The 11,616-nt window shown below is 38.2% G+C and overlaps 1 pseudogene; it reads right to left on the bottom strand.

The window, feature by feature from the left end:
• Nucleotides 1-1,587: 1,587 nt before the first annotated feature.
• LOC120589434 (uncharacterized) lies at nt 1,588-1,706 on the bottom strand (annotated as a pseudogene).
• Between the last annotated feature and the right edge of the window lie 9,910 nt (nt 1,707-11,616).

Here is an 11,616-nt window from a genome sequence, read left to right as displayed (position 1 = left end):
CTGTAATCACTAGACAGTCAAGCATGGCCTTAAACTGGCAGTTCGTACTACAGTGGTGTGTCACAAAACAAAAGGTCAATTCAGAGGAGAAAAAAGTCAGACAAGTTTGTTGTTTGGCTTTCATGCAGGCAATACAACCGTTTGATTGACGGACTCATTTTTTCATAGTTATTTTAGCACCTTATAACTACAAGCTAAGTGTGTGATTTATATAACGTTACAGTAGTGTATTTACAGGGTTATCAAAAGTCTTAATTCATCTATGAAATCAACGTTAACCACTCCCAACACTCCTATTTGCCTATGGCACACCCAACCCTCACCCACCTTCACTCACTGCCTCCTACCTTTCTCTCTTAGCCCAGGACAAAGTTCTTCATCCAATTGGGTCACTAATTTATTATCTTTTTTATTCAACCCATATTCCCTGAACGTCTATCGTGTGCCCAGGCTCTGAGCTGGATTCCAAGGCAAGAAATGTAGCAGGGTACATAATGAGGCAAACTGAACATTTTTTAGCAGGATAGTCTAAAGGTCCCCTACTACCGGTCTGGGGGAACCGACGGTTCAGAGAGGATTTGGAAAGGCATGCTGGGAGTTCAGGGAGGAGTCATTTGAGTGGCCCGCTTTCGTGTTCTGTCAGGCCACCGTAAGGTGGTAGGAACTATTCATGAGAAGGAAAGCAGTACTAGATCTTTCTGTGGTTTGCTCACACCTCACAGAAACCTCTGTGTATGCACATTCGTAAATTTGCAGAAGTTCCACAGGAGAGGCAATGTGACAAAACAGCAGCTGAAGGTCTGGACCTACGAACTAGGTTTTGCTGTAGTGTTTTCAGCCTTGGAAAGGTACAGGTCTGAGATAAGGGAAGGAAACTAGCTACACAGCCTGAGGAGAAAGGGCAAAGAACCAACTGGAAATAAGATTCTACGTGAAGACACATAAAGAGGTATCAGGGTACAAAAATTCCATCGAGAGTTTCAATCTGCCATCTGAATGTGACCTCAGTGGTTTGGGCCCAACTCATGGAATCAGAGGTCTTAGAGGAATCCACTCAACACAATGATATTCAAAGAATAGCTGAGTTACTATATAAGCATTTGCAGACATAAACATATATGACAATTCTATATTTCATTACTCCCTCTCCTTTTTTAAAAAAGAAAATGTTGGTTGACCTTTGAAAAATAATTTTTAAAAAATGGTATAAAAAGTGTGTTTTATGAAAGTAGCTTCAATATCCAGCTACCACCTAAAGTTCCCATGGTAAGTTACAAAGCAGGACATATAAAAGGATGGCCCCACAATTCCAAGAAGCGCGTGGCTTGTTATAATCATTCTTCAGGCTAACAAAATATAAGATAAAGCTTTCCAGGAGGAGTTTCATTGATCGTGGCATGATATAATTAAACTAATAGATGCAGAACACTAAAATTGGGGTTTTCTGCTTCCAGATCTCTTTTTTCTTTTTTTCTTTCTTTTTTTTTTTTTTTTTTTTTTTTTTTTTTATGCAGAAGGCAACTCTCAGTTGACTTCACAGATTGCAAGGACCTTGTCAGCTTACAATCTCTTATTTTTTATTTTTTACACCTATAGCACCTGGTCTTCCTAGATGGTCTCCCATCCAAATACTAACCAGGCCTGACCCTGCTTAGCTTCCAAGATCATATGGGATCGGGCTCGTTCAGGGTAGCATGGCCACCGTAGATCCAGATCTCTTACTGATGTCAGCTACTATTTTTTGAGCCCTTGCCTTTATTTCTTTCTTCTTCATCTCTAAAATAAAGGATTTGGACTAGATGATTCTTTGTAAGTTCACGGATTTTGTGGTTTCCTTCACTGCCAGGAAAGCTACCTTTTTGAGATTGTATTAGAAATTATCTAATCGATTGGAAGGCTCAGTCAGTAGGAAAGGATCCCTAGGGTCCCAAAGGGGACACCAGCGGGAAGAAATGAGGAGTCTGGACTGATAACCCAGACTCAACTCCTGGACCAAGTGGAGGGAACAGAGATGGCGGAGCCTGCACGCACAGCCCTTCTTGCACAGTGATTGGGCTCTAGGATCATTTGGTTGAACATATGAACATAAACTTAAAAATAAATCTGCACCAATGGTGCCATCAACACCTGGCCGATCTAGATTCGAAGAAAGGGCATCCTTAAAGCATCAGATAATGACAAGTTGGACGGCACAGTTCTATTTTCAACAATGTGACCACTGCAGACCTGAAAATAAATCATGGCTACCATAAACTGAAGGCCACAACAGAGTAATCAGACTTTCTAGTTCTTCACCTACTGGCATTTGGGGACATGACAGACCTTTTGGACTGAATAAGTCTCCAGGATGCTTAAGTAACTGTGGGAGTGGGGATAAAGGAGATCGAAAGCAAGAAATATGAACGTCCTGCTTAATGAGGGAAATGATGGCTCCATTATGTCACTGGAGAAACAAAATAAAAGACACGTGACTATATTTGTACCTAAAGATAGTAACATGGATAATTTCCATCTGGCTGTGAATATCCAAAGCTGAATGACATACTCAGACAATTATCAGGATGATTGCTGTTGCTACCAGAATATCTTAAGGTCAGGAAAGAGAGTGCCCTGTGTAAGGAAAAGAAATCAGAGTGGAGGAGGTGATACACTCAGAGTAGAGAGAAGGGAGAGATGAGGATGGAGACGGCAGGGCCACAACAGGACCACCTTCTAGGTTCTAAGATTTGCAAGGTCTTCCTTTTCTTGCCATACAGATGGCCTGAAAGGGCTTTCAGATCAGAATTCTGGGTTATTATAACTGATGTCCATTAATGTAACCAGTCTCTTACAGATAATTTGCATTTCTGGAGACCTCCAGATAGATAAGTATTCCTCTCAAAGATCTTCAAGTTTTCATACTAGAAAAATTACGAAGGGCATTTTCTTTTGGTCCTCAGTTCCTTAAAGGACTATAATACCAAATTTCTCTTGCATAAAGGTATAGTCACACAGTTGGTGAAAGGCCAATTCAAGTGAATCCTTTAAAAACGGGGACCAAAATTTCACACTAAATATAAAACCAGCTTGACAAGAACTTAAATAATAAAACGAAAACTTATACAAGATAAATTTATATTACATTTAACAAAATTTAGGCAAAATTATAATTATGCCTCAATTTAAAAAAAAAAAAAGATAAATTGCATGAGTTTTTTTTTCAAGGAGGTGTTATTATTTTTCAAACAAATTGCAAGGTAGCCTAATAAAATATGTTCATATCTTGATATTTACAATTGTTTTTTCAGTAGGGTCATAAAGAAAGTAATTAGAAAAAAGTCTAGGACATCATTAATTTCCCCCAGGTTTCCCTTAGTCCTCTGATAATCAAATCATCATCTGCCTAGGAATATAGGCTGGCCTCGCCTATACTAGATTTTTCTCCTTCGATTATTCATCAGTTTAACTCTGCTAGACTCTCATTGTTCAAAACTGTGGGTATGATTCCAACAATTCTCCAACATTACTTTCATCAACTTTATAAGTTCCTAAAGCTTTTGTATTTGTATTACTGTTGTATGGTAACAACATCCGAACATCGGCAAGAGACAGGCCACAAAAGGCTCCAATGTGATGAGCTGAGAAATAGTCTAGTGTTTAGCGGAGACAGTTGTTATTCTAAGGCCCAATTTCTCAAGTGGTCAGATCATTAGTGAATATTTTCAGGCTTTGATGGTTTTCGCTTCCCTCTGACTTTGGCTTCCCAATGCATCCTGCAACCTCATAACTGTAGAGACTCCTCTAATGAATGTGGGATAACAAGGACCCCCTATAATTTGCAACTCATATTATCTCAGAAACCAAGTTCTTCATCCAACCCGAAAGCCAATTTAGTCCCTAATATAGGCAGACTGAGGTACAATAATTTCTTTGCAACTGTATTCACTCTCATTTGTGAATGATTTTTATGAAAAAAAATGCATCTGGGTTGTGAGTATACCAAGAACGTATCTTCCCTTCCAGCCAGAAGGCACCAAGCAACAATAGCAGCCTCCTGGGCACCAAAAACTCATTAACTCTACTATAAAATGAATGACAACACTGATTATAAAATTCCTTCTGGCACTAAAGGTTTATGGCAAGGTGACTATATCAGCAGAAGACACATCTTTGGGTGGGCCATCCCGAGTGTGCTAAAGCCGGGAGCCATAAGCATTGATGGGGACACTAACAGACTCTTCTCCTAACTCATAAACTCAGTGCTATCTAGATATTTATCCTTGTTTAGTCTCACTCACTGCCAGATTTCCTTAGACACCAGGTAATTACTTATTCGTGGTTGGGACACAGTCTACCTTGATTGTTTGGTGAATATTCATGTGCATAAATCATTTAAGGCAAGCAAACCAGGAATGCAGAAAAAGAAACAGAAATACCAACTTCTTTAGTTAGTTTCCAAAATGTGTAGTTTTAATTCTAATGATGACTCAAGTCTGCCCCAATTTCTGATTTGTGAGCTTTGGATTTATCACTGTAATAATTCAGCAAAATGTTTTTTCCATATTAATGCCAAAACTACTATTATTTCTAATGAGGTGCAGAATGTATTGTATCTGAGAGTACTGATAACCACTGAATTACAACTAAAATGATTTTATGTTTTAAACCATAAGAAGTCAATGACCTTACTTCTATTAAGTGAAATTGAGACCCCGTTTATGTAAATCAAATCCATGTCATTAAAAAACAACTTGATCACAAAATGAATCTACAACTCTAATAATGTTTATTCTACATTAAAAAAATAATATTAAAAAGCTACATTGGGAGGATCCAGAACTATCATCGTGTCATAAATAACTAAATAAACGGACCAAATATAGAAAATAGGTATTTTCAGACATTCTACAACAAGCAGTGCAAGACTATTCTTCTTGAGAAGAAGAAAAGAAATAAGGCAAGGCTTTCTGCTTAGAAGAACTTCCTGGACTTCAATGCAAGGAGATAAAATGCAAACAGAACTTGGTTATCTTGCTGAGTTGAAGAGTCAAAGACATAAATTTTGAGGAGTCCAAGGCATCTATGTGATGTAGAATGCATGAAAGGATGAAGCCATGTTGAGAAGGAATCAGAAATTTGCGTGGGGTCCCCTGGAGCCTTTAACTGAAGGCCAGTCTGCCTGTGTAGAGTGAAAATCCACAAGGCCAGGCAAGAATGACTTCCAGGAAAAGAACAATCACCAGAGAACTGTACATACACAATTTCCCAGAGTTCAAACAAGGGTTGGTACTATTTCAGGTTCTCATCAGATAAAATAAAGAAATCTCACTGAATATACGGGACATTTAATAGATGTTCCAGGGAGGCCACGCCTTAAAAATACACCTCACTTAGATTTAGAGTAAAGACTAATTTAGCCCAATCCCAAAAGAATTTAAAAATAAAACACAAAGGAAATTAAACCAAATGCAAGTAACTTAGCTGCTTGCCATAAAATGCCCAACACTCTTTATAAAAATATAAGAAAATCCAACACTTAACCATGTAAAATTCATGACGTCCAGTACTCAGTCAAAAAGTTCCAGCCATGCAAAAAAGAAGGAAAAACAATTAACGTATAGCAAGAAATCCAAAAATGATAGAAATGGAATTAGCCATCAAGGGTTTTTAAACTACGAATACAAATATAGTAGTCCTCCCTTATCTACAGTTTCACTTTCTGTAGTTTCAGTTACCCGCAGTCAACCACAGTCTGAAAATATTAAAAGGAAAGTTCTAGAAATAAACAATTCATAAGTGTTAAATTGTGCACTATTCTGAGTAGCATGATGAAATCTTCACTGTCCAATCCAGGATGAGAATTATTCTTTTGTCCAGATTACCACTCTCTATACTCTATTTACCCATAAGTCACCTACTAGCCGTCTCGGTTATCAGAGCCACTGTCACAGTACTATAGTGCTTGTGTTCAAGTCACCCTTATTTTAACTCCTTATGGCCCAAAGTGCAAGAGTTGTGATGCCGTCAATTCAAACATGCCAAAGAGGAGTCATAAAGTGCTTCCTTTAGGTGACAAGCTGAAAGTTTGGTACTATTCATGGTTTCAGGCATCCGCTAGGAGCTTTGGAACCTATCTCTCCATGGATAAGGGGGGACTACTGTATTATAATCATGGCCGGGATGTAAGGAAAATATGATGAAGTGAGAAGTAGATGATACAAAAAAGACACAAATGGAAGTTCTAGAGATAAAAAATATATCTGAAATGAAAAAAATATTTACTGGTTGGAAGAAAAAGCATATAATAATGCAAAAGTTCAGTAAACTTGAACATAGCAATAGAAACTATCCAAAATGAAGTCCAAGAAGAAAAAGGGTTCTTCTCTTTTTTTTTTTTAATTGTACAGAGCAATAGTGACCCATGAGACAATACACTTGATCTACATTCATGTGATCAGGGTTCCACACTCTTATTCCTGAATAAGAGAAAGTCTCATTCAGGTGAAGACTGGCAAATTGTGAGGAAAACAAAAAAACTTACTCAAAATTCCCCTACAGGAAAATACATTTTTCTATGCTTTGTAGGAAAAGACACAAGTGCAATAATCTATACCAAGTGGCTCGTGCTATTAAATTGTTACTTCCTGAGACTACTAACAATTTTTCCTCACGTAATCACTTCTCATGGTAAAATGACTCCCATTCAAATTGTATACCCTCTGAACACAATATCCTGGGGAAAGGAACAGTTTATATAAAAAAAAAAAGCATGTAATTTTTTTAAAAACCTATTCTTTTGCTCAAAAAATAAAAAAAAAATGAAAGAAAAGAAAACATGAACACGATGATTAAAAGAAAGTGTGAGATTCGAAAAAGATCCAAATGGATCTCCTAACAATGAAAAAATAACATCCAAAATGAAAAATTTAACATGATACTCCCAGTAATAGCAGATGAGACTCTGCAGACAAGGGATTGACTAAAAAGGGGACTGAGAGCATTTTGCAGGGCCATGGAATCGTTCTGTGTCTTATCTTGATTGTGGCAGCAATGACATGGCTGTTCACATTTATCAGGTCAAAGAACTATACACTTCAAATGAGTGAATTATATTGTGTGCAAATCCTACCTCGGTGAAACTATTTTTAAAATATCATACCCAATGAAAGACACCAGTTATAAAAGAATACACACCATACGAGTCCATATGAGTCCATATGTATGAAACAACTATACCTAGTCTATAGTAACAGAAAGAAGATCAGGGGTTGCCTGCGGGGAAAGTGCAGGCAGGGCAGAAGGGTGGACTGAGGTGGGCGTGATGGGAACGTTCTATACATTCACCACAGCGGCAATTACATGGCTGTGTATACATGTCAAAACTTTTATAGTAAAGTGAATTTAAGGATCTGTTAAATCTGTAAAAGGGGATCCAATCAGAGATTGAGAGCCTGTGTAGACTACTGAATAATACAGAATAAGACACATCTGTTATTGTTTCTGGTACCTACTACTGACAATAAAAACATTTGGTTAGAAGGGAATTTAACATGAGTGTATACTGTCAAAACTCATCAAACTCTACACTTAGAGTAGATGGATTTTATTTTATGTAAATTATACCCTAATAAGTTGAGGAGGAGAAGGCAAGAAATGGCTATATTTAAGTCTTCCTCTGAGTGTGTGTTGAGGAGAAGTGAGATTTGTTTCAGCAAATCTAGACCGGTCGAAACATTTTAAAATTCGATCTAATAATGTTTGGACTAAAAACCCACTCATTTATTCTTGGTAAGTTTGTCTATGCTGAGCATAAATATTATTTAATGCTCCAAGGAACATCAAAGTGAGTTAAAAATGAGGGTTATTGGTTTTTTAAAAACTTTATCTATGTCATTAATGTAGTAAAATGCTTTTATAAGTTCTTAAAAAGTAAATTTAAATATCATCTTTTTATGTTATTTTTAACATTTTATTTTATTATTAGTTTTAAGTACATTGGTTAAGCATTTATATAGTTTATGAAATGATCCCCCCGATTACTCTGCTTTCCCCCTGTCTCTACACATAACCATTACCTTACTGCTGACTGCATTCCTTATGCCATAAAGGTAAAGGAAGGGGCAGCCACCTAAGGTGTTTTGACTTGCTGGGCTTATCAGTGTTGTTGATGCCCTTGATTGCAGTCATTTAGGGATCAAAAATAATAAAATATCAATGTAGTGAGTGCTGTGGGGGCACTGCCCAGGTCACCCTTTCAGGATCAAGGCATCCAATCCCCCAGTGGCTTGGAGTGTTGACGTCCAATGGCTTTTGGAATTGCCCCCTGCCTAAGGGAACTGCCTAGCACATCTTACACCCCTTTTTTAACCACAGCCGATATCCAATGAGTGGTCAATATAGGGGTACAAAGGCCTGGCTTCTTGCCTCATTTTAAGACAACTACAAAGGGCCATCTCAGTTTTGACCCGAGGCAATCTGTAAATGGAAAGAAACTCATCTGTGCCTGGTGTGATCTCTCTATGCCCTGGTGAAAAATAAATATCCAAAATTCAGTAGCTTTCATATTTACCTTAATAAAGTAGCTATAAAATACTCTGAAAAAAATCTCAATCACAATAACAAAAAATACATATGAGAATACCTAGAAGTAACCATAACAGGGCCACTGTAGACATACATTGATAACTCTACAAAAAGTCATTTTAAAAGATGTGAACAAATGGAGGAAATTTTACTGTCCTTAGAAAATTCAATTCTGATCAAGATAGTAATTCTCCCTAAATTCATCTATAAATTCAATGTAATCTAGGTTTGAATATTGATAAAAATAATGTAAAGTTTTTGTGGAAGAATAAACATTAAAAAATGAAGAAAAACATTTTGAAGGAATAGGAATAGGGGGAATGGGAGAGAAAGCCTCATGCTATCAAATACTTCAATGTAAAGCTGTGGTCGCTTCCTCCAGGACTCTTTCTCTTTCCCAGGCCTCCTGCCCAGACAGAAGCTGCATCCCCCTGGTGTGCTTCTCCACCACCCTTCTTTCCTACACTATAGCAATTACCTATTTATTTTATCTCTCTCATTCTACTGTAATCTCTTAAGGGGACAATGTGTGCTTTTCAAGATAGCACCCAGCACAGTACTTGCACAAAATGATGACTGACTGACTGAATGAATGAATGAATGACCAAATAAAAGGATAAGAAAGCCAAGCACAAAACTGGCTACAGTGGAGCTGAGTTCATTTCTTCCTTGTGGATATCCAGGAGACACTGTCATCATAATCTAAGCCGATACTAATGCCATCGAGTAGTAAATACTTATTTCCCGCAGACAGGCCCTGTCTCTTCTGTATGTGCATTTAAAATAGCACATTTATTTATAAACATGTCTATGTACGAACAATTAAGCTGCATGTCAGATTACGTTCCTAAGTGTGCCCAGGAATGGGGGCAATTAAAGGCCAATATCTCAGCACCCTTTATGAGAAAAGATGCTTTAGAAGCTGTAATGGAGAAAAGAAAATCAACATCATAAGATCTATTTTTTACTTGGGAAAGTCAAGGAAGGGCACTGTATTTACACCAAGATGTGTTGACAATGTCTAACTACATCAAGTCTTATCTATGCGAGCAGTAAATCCCCTCACCCATTGAGCTGGTAAAAGGGCAGGTTTGCTCCACAGTGCTGCCAGCCAAGATCTCAGCCTTTCCGCTACCTAAGAGGTTTTATTTCATAATGGAGATGATAAAGTCCCCCAAAGAGTACAACCCAAGCCCCAAGGAATTTTAACAACAACCTCCTATGCGAAGTAGGGGATAGAACACGCCGTCCTACTGTAAACTTCCTGGAGATCCACAAAGTAATTTAGCTACCTGTGCCCACACCCATTACCAGAGGGCAGGACTCACCAAGTTAATGAAAGCTTAAAGCTAAAGTTACACACACCCCAAAACACATTTCATTTTGAGCAGTTTAATACAGGTCCAGTCTACCAACTGATTGCTGGGTAGATTTTAAATTTCAGCTTTCGTCAGTGTATAGCTCAGAGCTGTGGAATGCCAACTGGGCAAATGATTTAATGAATGCACAGGCTCAAATACTACTAAAAAATGCAGTGGAAGTTTGTTTTGTAAGGAATGTATGTAAATCTGATGAAAGAAATTTTAGTTTAAGAAAATTGTAGTTTAGAGTACCCCTGACAATAATAAACAATCCCTCTCAAGTTGGAAGCGTACACATTTGAGTCTTATACCATCTAGCCTTCACATCCTTGCAACTTTGGGACCTGTGTACCCCTACTCCAGATGCTCCAGGCCACAGATTTGATTTGAATGCTATAGCGAAGATTCAGCCTAAAGTCCTAAAACTTTGGAGCCACACCCCCCAAAGTCTGGATCTTTTAAGGAAAACAATCTGTTTTGTTTATTTATGTTTCTTTTGGCCCCAATTACTTCATCAAAAGACTTGAAGAACATTCATAAAACATGCCTGAAAAACACACATATTGTGCATGAAAGACCTTGAATACATGCATATTGTAGATGCATAGAATTTATACAAGGCTGATACCTTTTTTAATCTTCATAGCAACTCTATAAGGTAGGTATTGTTGTCACCATAACAACTTTCAAGATTCAAAAAGAAAATATTTGAGGAAAAAGGGCGACTGAGTTATCCCAGAGAAGACAAAGGTGAAAGTTCTCTGATTGTCCTGGGAAGGGAGGAAGGCATCACGTCTCTTAGAAATTTCTTTGAGTCTCAGATGCCTGGAAATAGCTGTTTCTGGGAAAAACAGTCAGGCTGAATCAGAAGTAACAAACTAATTCTAAATCCTCACAATTACATGTTGAGAGCTTGCCTAGATATTCTAGGTGCCACCTTGCTATAGGCCAGTTGTGTCACTGACAGCTCAGTGCATATCAGGGAAAAGACACACTCTCAGTTGGTGCCTCTTATAGCTGCATTAATCCAACTGAAGTGTGGCTCTGGAACACAGCCAGTCTACCCACTGAGGCAAGGCTAGCATCAGTGACCTGAACAGCTCAGAGGATGAAGGCTGGAGGAAGCAGGGCAGTTAAAATATCTGTATGGTGAATTTTCAAACATCACTAATACTAAAAAGACATGGAGCCCCAGGGTCCCATGGCATAACTATGGAAGCAAAGACAATCACCTGACTCAGAGGGGCTGGTAGAAATAAAGCTCATTTTGAGCAGAAACCATCTGAGCTTCAATATAAAGATGTTAAACCATTAACGTAGAATAACCCCAGCTCACACAGAGTCATCAACCAAAAGACAGTTTCACATTTTCAGAAAGTTCACAGCAGCAAATACGCATGGTCCGCCTATCCCTCCCAGCCCCAAACAAGGCATAAGACAAGTTCTAACATAGCCTCTGTCTGAAGGAAAGATGTCCAGCTATAGAGCCAAGAGTAACACTCACCAACCCTGGAGCAGATATGCCACAGTCAGCATGTCTAAATCGAATGGCCCAAATGGTAAGTGCTGTAACAGTTCTTGGGATGCAAACATCCTTAAGGGTGAACTGGACCCTCAAGGGTAAGCAATTTAAATTGGAAGAGAGACAAGAGTCTTATAGAGAGGGAACAGCATACACGAAGGCATGTAAAAA

The sequence above is a fragment of the Pteropus medius genome, unplaced genomic scaffold, assembly GCF_902729225.1.
Source record: "Pteropus medius unplaced genomic scaffold, Ma_sr-lr_union100, whole genome shotgun sequence".
In the NCBI taxonomy this organism is placed as follows: domain Eukaryota; kingdom Metazoa; phylum Chordata; class Mammalia; order Chiroptera; family Pteropodidae; genus Pteropus; species Pteropus medius.
The sequence above is the reverse complement of the archived record's forward strand: the minus strand, read 5'-3'. Positions and strand labels throughout refer to the sequence as shown.